Raw genomic sequence first — 14,920 nt, 5'->3', positions numbered from 1 at the left:
CTAGATATTCTTGAGAAAAATTATGATAATTTATATTTGCTAGGGAATACCTGTTTTATTGAGATATTTAAATATCTTCTTATAATGTTATTTAACATAGCCTTGAATATCCAAAGTTGTTGGTTTCCATTTTGAAGGAGGCAGTTTTCAAACCCTCTGACTGAAATGGCCAGAGTCTGATATAATATTTATGAAGAACACAATAAGAAATTACCTATGGAATTGTGATATTTTCAATAAGAAGATAGAATAAATTATCCTTGGTAGAAGGGCTCTCATTTAAGATCCTTCAGAATATCAGTGCTGCACATGCTGATCACATATAGTAAGACAGTGGCCAAAATGTATGAATGTGGCATTAATGGTAGATATGAAGATGGGAGGTGAGAGCCAACTCTGAAAGAAGAAAAAGTATTTAAGAAACCAGACTGGAATCAGGTAACAGAAAGGATTGCAAGAACTACTTAGGAAAAATTATTGAAGTGCAAAGAGATGTAGACTTGATCATTACTGGGCCCTTTCACTTTGTCAGGGTTTGTAATCCTTAGTTACAGCATTAGGCAGAACAGGAAAATACACACACACACACACACACACACACACCCTAAATATACTCTGGTTCACTGTGGTTTTCACTAGATGTCTGCTGACACACTAACCAAGTTACCATTGTTTTATGAAAGCCTGTGACCTTCTAGGATATGTTAGTGACATAAAGCAAACCATATTGAAGCTAAGGACCCCATTTCCAAGTTCATGACTCTCCTGAATCAACAATGACATTAAAACAGGTTTGTTGAAGGATACAAAGAAAAAAAAGATGAACATAATGAGATGAGAAATTGAGAATATAAAAAGCCAATTTCTTGAGTTGAAATACCTATAGATGATACGAAAATTTGAGTAGGATTAATAGCAGATGAGGTAGATATGAGAACAACATAATTAAAAATTATTGAAACTGAAGCACAAATGAGAAGTGTAAAGACTTATTGACCTTTTGAACAATTTCAAACTGTGTAATATTTTAGTATGTAATTAGAGAACCAAAAGGACAGAAAGAGCAGGGAAGGAAAAAAAAATATTTGAAAAAATAAATGGCCAAAAAAACTTTCAAATTTGAGGTAAACTAAATACCTACAGACTTAGCATAAACCCAGACAAGATTTAAGAAAGACAGAAGGACAGGCATAAAGGGAGGCAGAAAGAAACAAAGAAGAGAAAGAAAAAAAAAGGGGGGGAAAGTAAAATAATAACAACAAGTATACCAAGGCACATCATAATTAAATTTCTGGAAATCAGAGATAAACAGAAAATATTAAAAAGATGTTGAGTTTGGGGAAAAGCATTATATACAGGAAAAAAAAAGTCATGGAAGGAAATGACAATGAAATGATATCTCTACATTTTTAAAAGTAAAATACTAACTTTCAAGCTAGAATCTTATAACCAGAAAAAAAAAAATCTTCAAAAATGAGAGAAGATGAAGGTAACTGAGGACCAAATAGAAAATAAAATAGATAAGGATATTATTGTTAGGAGACCCACACTGAAAGAAATGTTGAAGAAAAGTCTTCAGTATGGAAGAAAAGAAGTACCAGATGAAAATAGAATATACAATTAATTGAAGAGCATTGGAATCATAACTATTGTTACAGGATTTTTTTTTCCTTTAGTGCCCACGGTTCTTGGTCATGCTGCTTAGAAGAATGAAGAGGTAGACCAGACAGAGTGGTGGGCAGCAAAGCAAAGCTTATTGAGTGATAGTACAAAGCTCCCAAAAAGGGAGGGGACCCTAGAGGATTGCCACCAGAGTTTCCAATTCTAGGGGTTTTTATGGGCTTGTTGGCAGGCTGTTTAAATCTGATTAACCCTTCTTATACCTGTCACCCAATCAGGTTTTTGGCACGTGAGAAAGGGTAGCCTTCCAGGGTGGTGTAAAATCCTTTTGAGGGTGGTTTCCTTTTAGGATGGGGGCCCCTTGTCTCTACCTGCCTTTCTTCCAACTATCCTTCGTTAATATGTGACAGATATGAAAATACGCTTTTCTTTATAATTACTTAATTGAAATGACTGTTAAAGTAAAATAAAATGTATGTGGTTTATAATTCATTCAGAAGTGAAAAGTATGACAATAATACTGTAACTGATGTGGGAAACAAAGGCTGAATAAAATTATTAAATTTCCTTACTACTTACAGCCCATTGACAAGTCCTTGAAACAGGCAGAGTGACATTCCCCTAGGGACTCAACTGTCTGGATGTTGACACTTCACTGAGGGCAAAGGGCAATCTTAGCCTGACCCCCAGGATCCTGTAAGTCTATTTTAACATATAAAAATTCCTTTGGAAACTTCCTTTATCTCTACCCCCTTTCCCAAAGTACATGTTGGCAATCATCCCCCAGGTGTATGACCCACCTATCATTGAGGCAGGGCTAGGTAGGGAGAGGTAGGTAGGGGGCTAAGTGATCAGGCTCACAGAAATCCCAGAAATGCTGAGGTGTAACAAAGCCAGAGTTAAGGGAGCAAACCGGACCACCCTGCCCTGGGCGTCAAGGGTGGGGTCTTTTAATGGCAGCCATATTGTGACCAGACCCCAAAGAAGAAGTAAGCCATTAAATATGTTATCACTAGTCCTTACTCAAACCAAGACATCACAAGGACGGTAAAGCCACAAGCTCACTGGTCAGTTCTAAATAAAAGACTGTCAGTGGAGGCCCACATTGGCAACCCTGTTGGGACCTCTCTCGCTCCAGAGAGTTTTCTCTGTATCCTTGCTTAATAAAACTCTTACCGCTTTACTCAATCTCCTTTGTCCATGAGATTCATTCTTCGACTTTGTGAGATAAGAACCTCACTCTCCTGCTTCATAACCACTAAATCTGAGGGTACAACAGTGCAGTGCTTTAATATTCTTATACTGTATATAAAGTAGTAACATATTAATTGAAGGAAAATTGTGATAAACTAACCAAGCATGTTGCAAAACCTGGAAAAATAATATATTTAAGATAGTTATTGATAAAAATAATGAAGGAGATGGTCTGCAAGTCAGTGTCTACAAAAATACACTTTAAAAAGATACAGATTTTCAAAAATAAATGGTGGGTGTCTTATTCTATTAATGCTGCTCTAATAAAATGCTATGGCCTGGCTGGCTTATAAATAACATTTACTTTTAACAGTTCTGGAGGCCGGAAAGTCCAAGATCAAGGTGCTGGTAGAATCAGTGTCTGGTGGGAACCTGCCTCCTAGTTCATAGAGAGCTATCTTTTCATATAACCTCACATGGTGGAAGGGGCCTTTTATAAGGCATAACCCCATTTGTGAAGGTTCCACCTTCATGATCTAAGCACCTCACAAAGACCCCACCTTCTCGTATCGTTATATTGGGGATTTAGGATTTCAACATTTGAATGGGAGAACAGGAACATTCAAACCATAGCATTCCACCCCTGGCCTCTCAAAATTCATGTCTTTCTTGCATATAAAATACAGTAATTTCATCCCAATAGCCCCAAAAGACGTAACTGGTACCAGCATCAACTTTAAAGCCTAAGTCTAAGGTCTCTTCTAAATATCTAAATCAGAAGTATGAGACTCAAAATATGATTAATCTTGAGACAAACTGCTCTCTAGTTGTGAACCTGGAAAATCTAACAAGTTATGTGACTCTAAAATATTATGGTATCACAGGCATAGGATAGACATTCTGGTTCCAAAAGGAAGAAATAGGAAAGAAGAAAGGGGTAACAGATCCCATGTAAGTCTAAACTACAAGGCAAACTCCATGAGATTTTAGGACTTGAGAATAATCCTCTTTGTCTCAGTTGTGTATCCTGTAGGTCCACTGGGGCAGAGGTCCTGTCTTTCAGACCTACTGTAGCTAGGGTTCCACCTTCGGTACCCACTGGAGTGAAGGTCCCTCCTTTGAAGCTTTGCCTGGCTGGATTGAACCACAAAGGCTCTGGATGGCCCTGCCCCCATGGCAGTCCTCCACTTGGGCCCTGCCCCCACAGCTCTGAGAGAAATTGGTGTGGTCTTTTAAAATATAAGTGGAGGCAGCCATGCCCCTAGAGTTCCTGCACTTTGGGCTTGTGATAGGAGGGGAAGCCCTAGTAATCTCTTAGTTGTCTTCCTTGACATTATTCTGTTGTCTTGGAGAATTGATCCTGGCTTCCTTGGAAGCCTGGCTACTCCATTTAATATGGATTATATTTAATATAATCTCTTTATCAAATGGTCCCTGGACACACCCTTAGTGTTTTCTTCTAAACAGGTTTTCTCATTCTTTTCATATATGGATAAACTGGAAACTTCCCAAACCTTTCAATTATGCTTCCATTTCAATTAACAATTCTTTTTTTTAAATCATTTATTTGTTCTTATACAGTTGACCTTTAGAAAACATGAATTTGAACTGCATGAGTTCACTTATACATGGATTTTTTTAGGTAAATACAGTACACTATTATAAATGTATTTTCTCTTCCCTATGATTTTCTTAATAACAATCCGTTTTTTAGCTTACTTTATTTTAAGAATACGGTGTATAATACATATGTTAAAGGATTTCTTCTCCTTCGGTGCCCATGGTTCTTGGTCACACGGCTTCGAAAAATGAAGTAGACCAGAATGGTGGGCAGCCAAGCAAGGTTTATTGAGCAATAGTAAAGTTTATTGAATGATGGAGTACAAAGCACCTGAAGAGGGAGGGCATGCAAGAGGGTTGCCACTGGAGTTTCTAAGTCTAGGGGTTTTTGTGGGCTTATGGGTTGGGTGTTTTAATCTGGTTAACCCTCCATACACCTGTTAGCCAATGAGGTTTTTGTCATCTACCTATCACAGTGGAGGGCTTCTTCCAGGGTGGGTGTAAAACCCTTTTAAGGGTCGTTTCCACTTAGGGTGGGGGCCCCTTGTCCCTACCTGCCCTTCTTCCAACTATACTTCATCGTATGTAACATACAAAATATATGTTACTCGACTGTTTGTTATTGGTAAGGCTTCCAGTCAACAGTAGGCTATTAAATTTGAGGGGAGTCAAAAGTTATACATGGATTTTTGACTACACATGATGTCAGCGCCACTGACCACCACCACCATCCCCCTCCATTGTTCAAGGGGTGACTACTCTATAGTCAGTAGTCAAGAGAAACCATGCCACACCTTCAACAATTGCTGCAGCTGATTCCATAGTTCACAAGTTATATACAAAATATTAGAGCACAAACACAATTCAAACAAGTTCTTTGACACTTTTTTTTTTTTTTTTTTGAGAGAGAGAGTATGAGTGGGGAGGGGCAGAGGGGGAAAGAGAGAGAATCTCAAGCAGACTCCATACTCTGCATGGAGCCCCATGCAGGGCTCAATCACATTACCCTGAGATTGTGACCTGAGCCAAAATCAAGTCAGATGCTTAATTGACTGAGCCACCCAGATGCCCCAAATTCTTTGACACTTTATATTAAGAGTCACTTTTCTTCCATTGTCCAGTAACCTTTCCCCCATTTCCACCTGAGACTTCATCAGAATGGCCTTTACCATCCATATTCCTACCAACATGATGTTCAAGATTACTTAGGCATTTGTTGAGAAGATTGAGGCTTTCTCTAGTCTTCCTCATTTCTTTCTGGGATCTCACCAGAATCACCTTTAATGTTATTTATAGTATATACTTCAACACTCTTCTGGCTTACATCTGTTACCCAGTTCTGATGCTGCTTTCACATTTTTAGAAATTTGGATTTTAGGAGCAGCACCCCACTTCTTGGTATCAATTTCCTATCTTAGTCTGTTCAGACCACGATGACAAAACAGCTTATAAACAGCAAGAATTTATTTCTTATAATTGTGGAGGTTGCAAAGTCCAAGATCTAGACAATGACAAACTTGGTGTTTGGTAAGTACCTGGTGCCTGGCTCATAGACACCTGCCTTCTTACTGTATTCTCACATGGTGGAAAGAATAAGAAAGCTCTCTGTGGTCTCTTTTATAAGGACACTAATCCCATTAACAAGGGTTATACCCTCATGATCTAATTACCTCCTAATATCCCTACCTCATAATACTATCACACTGGGAGTTGTCCAGTGACTTTTTACAATTTTTTTGGGGGGGGCGGGGACGCAGAAACTGTATTCCTTATAATGCATGGTCACTGACATCCCTGTTCCTGGAGTGTGTTCAGTTTGGGTTCTCTAAAATTTCTGTTTCTTTATTGATATTTTTTTATTTATGAAACACTTTCACATCTTCCACTACTTCTTTAAGCATGCTTTCCTTCTCCTGGAGTGACTACTCCACCCTTTGGGAAGGGCTAGGAATAAACTCCAGAAAGAAAAAAAAGATCAAGAAAAGTGAGCAGGGTCTAAGCAACCTATAGGACATCAAATGTGGACCAGCATGTGTATTACTGGAGTTCCACAGGAAAAGAGAAAAGGGGCAGAAAGAATATTTGAGGAAATAATGGCTGAAACTCTCCTAATTTAATGAAAGACATAAATGTCATAAACATTCAAGAAGGTCAGAGAACTCCAAATAGAATAAATACAAGGACATACAAAGCAAGGTACAATATGATCAAACTTTGAAAGACAAAGGACAGAATCTTGGATGCAGAAAGATAGAGATGACTAGTCACATATAAATGGTACTCTTCAGTATGATTAACAGCTAATTTCTTATCATAAACTTCTAGGAATAATGATTATGAAATATAGAGAAAAGATGCAGTTTATTAATGTTAGAACTAATAAAAGAGACATTACTAAAGATTTTACATTAAAGGATTTGGGGTTATTATGAATAATTTTATGCCAATTCAATAATTTTGGAAAAAAACATCTTTGAAAAACCTGAATCACAAAAACAGACACAAAAATAAACAGAAATATGAATAGCCTTATATTTATAAGAAAAAATTAATTCATAATTAAGTGCACTCCTCCACAAAACTCCTGGCTTTGTTGGTATCACTAGTGATTTCTACTGGACATTTAAGGAGGAAATAATACAAATCTTACATAATTATTTTTCAGAAAATAGTTGAGGAGTGAACACTACTCACTCACTTTTTGAGGGCAAAATTACCCTGGTAATAAATTTAGACAAAGATATCGTAAGCCACAAAAACTACAGACTGATATCCTTGATAAATATCCAAAAATCCTTTATGTATAATTAGCAAGTTAGATTCAATACATAAATACTACTTTCCATCAAGTTTGGTTTACCTCTTGAGTGCAAGGTCAGTTTAATATTGGAAAATTGATATATATACTTCACCTCATTGATAGAATAAAGAAGAAAAAAATCATGATCTCAAAAATAGAGTAAAATCATTTGATAAAGCTCAAAATACATCCTTATCCTCATTTAACTACAGATAGCATCTTAACCATGAAACAGAACATTTACAAAAAGAACATACAGTAAACATTAAACTTGATGGCAAACGTCTAAATCTAATTTCAAGAAAAAGGTAAAAATATCTACACTTGCCATTTCTTTTGACATTTCTTTCAAAGCAATGTAATAAGCCAATTAAGAGGTATAGAAGTCATTGACATAAGAAATTAAGAGGAGTCTTTATTCATAGATAACATGACTATGTATAGATTGATTCTATAGAATCTACAGAAAAACTGAATGAGAATAACAAGGTTGCAAGATACAAGATTGATACAGCAGAATTAACTTTATTATTAAATAGAAGCAGTGAACATTTGGAACAGGAAAATATTCAAACAGAAGTTTACAATGCCAAAAAAAAAAAAATGGTTAGGCATAAATGTAATGAACTGAGTACAAGATATGTACATTGGAAAATAGAAAACTTAGAAGACCTAAGTAAATGAAAAGATATAGTCATGTATTGGAAGACTCGATGTTCTTAAGTTAATTCCCCCTGAATAGAACTATATAGTTCTTGGACAGTCACGTTCACAACTCCATTAGGTTTCCTTTCCAAAATTGACAAGCAAATTCTAAAATATATGGACATGCATGAGGTCTTGGAAAAGCCAAAAAGAGTTTGAATGACATTCAAGTTGAATGACTTGAATGGTCTTATTTTAAGATTTCTGTTATATTGCATCATCAAGACAGTGTGTGTTAATGGTGTAAGGATGTACATATGGGTAAATACAATGAAGATTTTGTTTTCAGGATGCATGTGGAGTTAACTTCCATCTTCCTCCTTGTTTTCTTTACAACTGTTAGTATGATGTTTACTTCAGTCATTAAATATCTTAGTAATAGTGGGATGTCTCTGAAAAGATGCAGAAGACACAAGTCCTTTTCTGACAACCCACTTCAAAGCCGTTCTCAGTTTTTTCTTCAAGAAACAGAAATAAAAATATCTTTAAGGTAGGTAGGTAGGTAGTCAATCAATCAATCGATCTATTCAATTTATCAAGGATTCACAGCTTATTATGGTCAGTATTTTAGCATAAAAAACACACTGTTTTCCAAGAATGCAAATACCTGTTCCAGAATAAACCATTAAAAAACCCAAGAAATACAATATTTTAAGAGCTCATTAAGTGAGTTTCACCAGAGGTTATGACTGCTGGTTTTATAGTCACTACTTTAAAAATATAGCTTCTTTTCACGATGCATGATATTCCTTCTGTTATAGGTTATCATGTATATTTGGCAAAAATGTTATCACAAACATAGACTTAACATATTACTTTAAATTTCTCGGATGTCCAAGACTAAAGGTCAGGAAAAATATGGGGGTAAAGAAACAGAATGAAGAACACATGGAAAGTGTGATGTAGGAGGTTTAAAGATGTATGATTAATGTCTAAGCATAAATAAGATATTCTGTAGCCTTTTTTTCATAATGTAGCATTTCTGATGTAAATAGTTTATCATAATAAATGTCAGATAACATCAGGTCTGTGTGGGATGGAGTTACACTTAGGTTTAAAATGAGGTATGTCTCTTATAATGAGGGACAGTGAGAAATACCGTATGTTCCTCACTTTCAAATTAGTAGTTCCATCTGTTTAACGAGTGTCAATTTCATCCAAAGATGCCTGGTGATTTGTGAGGATTCTGGAATGTGATAAACACCTTCCTTCTAGTATATGATAACTTCCAGGCCACTGAATCCAGAAAGTAGTTAGTGCAAAGTGATGATAAGGACACAAGTAGAATATACCAGAAATCACAAAATTTCAGTCCAAATTCTGAGTTACTAAATCACTCATCAATAATTATGCCAAATATTGCTGTGGTCAAAATTGTCTGCTTAAGTTGTGATGCTTAGTGTGAAATGAAAATATGTGGCTCTTTGTTGAAACTTATTAAGAATTTTAAGACAGTGACACGAATGTTCAAGCAAGAATGGGTTCCTTTTACCCACGGGATCTTATGTAAACTGAGCATATTGTTTGTCCACAAAGCCAGCCCGGACTGTAATTCTATACTTCAAATATTCCATTAAATTTAAGCTGTGACATCAAAACTAAGATATACCACCAAATTTAAAACAGCTTATTATATGTTAAAAAAAAACACCTCAACGTTAGGGGCACCTTGGTGGCTCAGTTAGTTAAGTGTTTGCCTTTGGCTCGGTCATGATCCCAGGGTCCTGGGATGGAGAGCCCCACATAGAGCCCTGCATCTGCATCCAGCTCCCTGCTCAGCTGGGAGCCTGCTTCTCCCTTTCCTTCTGCCCGCCCCCCCACCATGTGCGCACGTGCGCTCTCTCTCTCTCTTTTTCTCTCTCTCTCATAAATAAATAAAATCTTAAAAAAAAAAACACGCCAATATTAATTTAAAAATGTAAATAATGTTCAATGTTAAGTTGAATTGTGTGAAGTACATCTTTAATTGAATGTGGTGTTTAACATAATTTGACCTCTGAAATGCACACATTAAACTTGTCTATATAAAGTAATAATTTCCCTCTTCCCACTTTTTGCTTGCTTCTACTTCCTATATTTTTTGTTTTGTAAACTTGATAAAGTTCACATATGTGTTTGCAGAATTGCATACCCTTAGGTATACTTAAGTGGCAAAGAGCTTATTGATGGGAGGTTTCAAAATCCCGCAGGAGTAGCCACTAGGTTCCCTGAGGACTTTGTGCCTTTAGCAGTGCTCTGACCTTCTAATAATTGCTATACCTAGTGTAGTCTACAAAATAAGAGGTATACTCTAGAATTAGACTGCTTAGGTTCAGATCCTAACATAGTCAATATCTGTATCTCTGGACAAGTTACTTACTAATTTTTTTCTAGTTGTTCATCTGTAAATTTAGTACTCCTATTATAACACTTACTGAGATAAGTACAAATAATACTACTTACACTTACCTCATAGAGTTATGAGAATTGGAATCTTTCAACATAGTTTTAATGTAATATTTGTTGAATAAAGGTTAGCTATTGTGGTGTACATTATTTTGTATTATTTTGCATCACCCATGGGCCACAAAGAATTAGTCCCTTCTACTGTACAGGGAATAATTATAAGGGCTGATAGTAAAAGGCATATGAATGGTGGAGAATATGAAAGCAATCACCAGTAATTTTTTTTTCAAGGAATAGTACAGATTTGAGAAACTCTGAAAGAATAAATAGAGCTGCTATCTATCTTGAAGGGTGTTTAGAGATTATCTTACCGAGTACCTGAGAATGTTACCTGACCAAAATATATTTAGAAAGACTAAGACTTAGAGTCCATCCTGAACATTATTTATGACTATAATTTAGGGAGTTCTAAAATAAACGGGTAATGCTTAGGAGTGACAAGAGCAACCTGTATGTAATGTTGTATATATTTTTCTCAGGGTGGGCTGTCTTACCCATCTTCAACCTTGTACCATTGCCCCCACCCCACAACTCTTTTTGCGGGGTTAAGTCTATTTGCACTGCTTCCTTGCCCAATCTGTTCTACTTTTATTTCTATGAAGTTCCATCTTGAAATAATAGCCTATATCTTTCCAAAAGAGGCTTCCCTTCTTGGATAATGAGGTTAGGGGAAATTCATTAGCCTTATTGGCTAGTCCCTGTAATTTCAGTTTTGTTTTGTTTTTTTAAGATTTATTTATTTTAGAGGGGGAGGTGGGGAGGAGCAGAGGGAGCGGGGAAAGAGAGAGAATCTCAAGCAGACTCCCCGCTGAGCACAGAGCTCGAAGCAGCGCTCCATATCATAACCCTGAGATCATGACCTGAGATGAAATCAAGAGTTGGACACTCCACTGACTGAGCCACCCAGGCGCCCCAACTGTAATTTCAGTTTTTAGCCACTTTTTAATCTTCATGCATTCCTCAAAGTAAAGACATGTACACGAGTCAGTTTGAACAGAGTTTATCAAAGTTTCATGGTATATTTGAACATGAACAGGGCTCTTATTTTAAATATCTGTTACTGAGTGATAAATTCCATGATAACTTAGTGGCTTAAAATAATAATTATTATTTCCCATTGACTTTTAGATTGACTGGGCTCAGGGAGTAGCATTAGCTTAGTATCTCACATGCAATTGCAGTCCGATAGCACACGGAGCTGCAGACATCTTAAGCCTCTACTGCGTTGGATATCCAATATAAAATTTTTCACTTACGTTATGGGTGCCTTGGTACTCCTTCACCTCTTAACATAGTGCTTTAATCTCCATTTGGGCTGCTGAAAGTTTAATGGTCTCAGTATAGTCTAATTTCTTATATGGTGGCTGGCTTCTAAGGGAAAGTATTATAAGGCAGCCGGGGGAAGATACCAGTCCTCTCAGTGGCTAGGCCTGGAATCGGCGAGGGTCATTTCCACCATATTTGATTTTTCCAGAGCAGTCACATGCCAAACCAGATCCAGAGGGTGGAGAAATAGATGGCATTTAATGAAGGAAAGACATGTGTCTACTGAGAGGGTAGAAATGAACAGTAGCATATTGGACACAAACTACCACAACTCTTACAGCCAAGGACCATAACCTTTTCTTCCTCCCTCCGTGCTTTCCTTCTTTCCACAAATACATATTGAGCATCTACTCTGTGCCCCAAATTCACTGGGCACTAAACTCATTTATTACCTTTTATTTATAATTAGAATTGTGCTACAGTATGCACCAAGTTTTTTTTTTTTTTTTTATCTTTTCCATGTCATCAACTCTTTCCAATTTCCATCAGAAAGTACTATATTTATCTGTACAAAAAAAGAAAAAAAAGCACAAATTACAATACATTGCCAATAAATGATTGATTAAACGGAAAACCTCATTTTATTTACTTAACTATATACATGTATTATTTATCTCTCCTTGTAATGATTTTTTTCTCAATCCTTTGTAAGCATTATTAGCAAAACACTTAAAATAACGTCTTTAATATTTTGTTTCTTACCTAGCACGATGTTTAATATATTTCTATCAAATTAGTAATTCAAAAAAAGAAGATGTGTTGTTAAAACCTAATAACAGGCATCTTGGTTTATATGCTTACTTTCCTGTAAGCACTTATTATAAGTTTCTGATTGAGAGGATATGCTTTTAAATTTGAAAATCCAAAAAGATTGTACTTCAGATGTAAATAGGAAATTGAAGGGTAATTTCTAACAACATATCACTGCTAACAAATAACATGTGCATGTATTGGCACCATGAGAATTTGGGAGAATTAATCACATCATGATTCTAAGTCACCTTGAAAATATAGAGAGCTATGTTAAAAGGAAAAGAAGGCTAATAACATGTTATGTCTATACTAAAATGTTTGCTCCTATGATAATGAGTGCCAGTATTTTCTGACAGCTTTTCCGGAAATTCTTGTTTTGTTCCATCATTTTTGTTCCTTTGATATTCAGCTATATATAACTCACACTATTTTCTAACCCATCAGCAAAAATATTCAAATACAAACAGTAGAAATGTTAATGCAAGCAGTGAAGAAGGTTTGTTTTCCTCTCAAAACTCTGATTTAATATGCAGTTTACAATATGTGGTTATAATTCTTTCCTACCAGCTTTCAAAAATAAAAAGGTATATTTTCCTTTGATCTGAGAAAGGAAAAGGTTTATCTTCTTCAACAGACTTTTTTTTTTTCCTCAGAGAAATTAACATAGCTGTGGATTTGCTTCAGTTGAGTAACCTGCTTTTAATGCACAAAATCAGACATGGAAGGTATTAGGCACTTATATTTAGTGAGGGGAAGGGTTTAAGGTGTCTCAGATTCTCCTGAAAGGAAACACTGAGCCATTATTTGTCATTGCTGTGGATGGATATATATACTAAATTTTCAGCTATATTTCCTCCACAGCTGAACATCATATATTTATAATATTTAGTTACAGGTTTGGAAGTAAAATAATAAAAAAAAATTAAATTTGTTGGAAACCTGATTTAAAGAAGTCAAACACAGACTGGAAAAGTTCGTATTAAAATTCTCTGGCTGTTACATAGGGTTATGTTGGAAATTGCCTTTTCTTTTTTGTCTGTCAATAAATTCTAATTTTTAACCAGCATTTATTAAGTTTATTAACTTCCTAGTTATAGTCATAGGATTTAGTTGAAGGTATAAGACTCACAGATGGAAGAATATAATCATGCTATTCTGGACATAAGAATCCTATGGTTCTCCACAGGGTTTATTAATAGAGTGAAACTCACTATAAATACTGATTATATATCTGGTTGATTATTAGTAATATCTTTGAAGGCTGGATTCTAAAATTTTATAAATGTAAGTATTAGAATATTTTAATGGAGGGTTACAGATAAACAGAATTCAGAGAAATCTAAAAATACTGTCTCAAAGTGTAATCCCTACTAGCTTGCCATTTGTTTGAACCCATTGTTTATTACTTTGTCTTGTGACCAACTGTACACCTAATATTGAGGTGTATGTACTCTAGTATATACTCCATATTGGATCATAGGGTAAGAGAAGAATGCGGGTGAATATGACACAGCTTCCTAAAACATCAATATTAATAAAAGACTGGAGAGGGTATACATCTAAATTAAACTTACGGTTGCCAGATTTAGCAAATAAAATATAGGACTCAGCTAAATTTAAATTTCAGGTAAATAATGATTTTTTTTTAAAAGAAGTATGTTCTTTGCAATATTTGGGACATACTTATACTAAAAAATCATTTGTCCCTTATCTGAAATTCAGGTTTAACCGAACAACTCCTAAAGTATTAACGGAAACAAAATGCATTGAGATATAAACATTTTATACAATTTAACGGTAGAACAAGAAAATTTGATAGTATTTTCTTTTAGAGTAACATTATATTCTCAGAACTGCCACTATTTCCTCCACCTTGGCTAATTTATTTCATTTTACTTTTTTACAGTGGTAAGAACACTTAACATGAGATCTACCTTTTTAACAAAATTTAAGTGCACAGTACAGTATAGTTAATTATATTACATGATGTTGTAGTAGATCTCTAGGACTTACTTATTTAACTGAAACTTCATATTCATTAAATAGCAGTCCCTGTTTCCCCTCCCATTAGCCTCAGATAGTCATTTTACTTTCAGCTTTATGAAATTAACTATGTTAGATCCCTTATGTAAGTGGAATCATGAATCATGCAGTATTTATCTTTTTGTGACTGGCTTATTTATTTCATCAGCATAATGTTCTCCAGGTTCACCCATGTTGTCAAAAATCACAGAGTATTCTTTTATTTAGGCTGAATAATAGTATGCACCAGATTTTATTTATCTATTCATCCATTGATGGACATTTAAGTTGTTTCCATGTCTTAACTGTTGTGAATAATACTCCAGTGAAAATGGAAGTTCAGGTACCTCTTTGCAATTCTGATTTCAGTTCTTTGGTATATGTATCCAGAAATGGGATTGATGTATCATATAGTAATTATGTTTTTTTAATTTTTAAAAAGATCCTCTGTACTGTTTTCCATAGTGGCTATACCATTTTACATTTCCACCAACA

Source organism: Mirounga leonina, unplaced genomic scaffold (assembly GCF_011800145.1).
Source record: "Mirounga leonina isolate KUSES-001 unplaced genomic scaffold, KU_Mleo_1.0 Mir_127, whole genome shotgun sequence".
NCBI lineage: Eukaryota > Metazoa > Chordata > Mammalia > Carnivora > Phocidae > Mirounga > Mirounga leonina.
Note: the sequence above shows the minus strand (reverse complement) of the source record.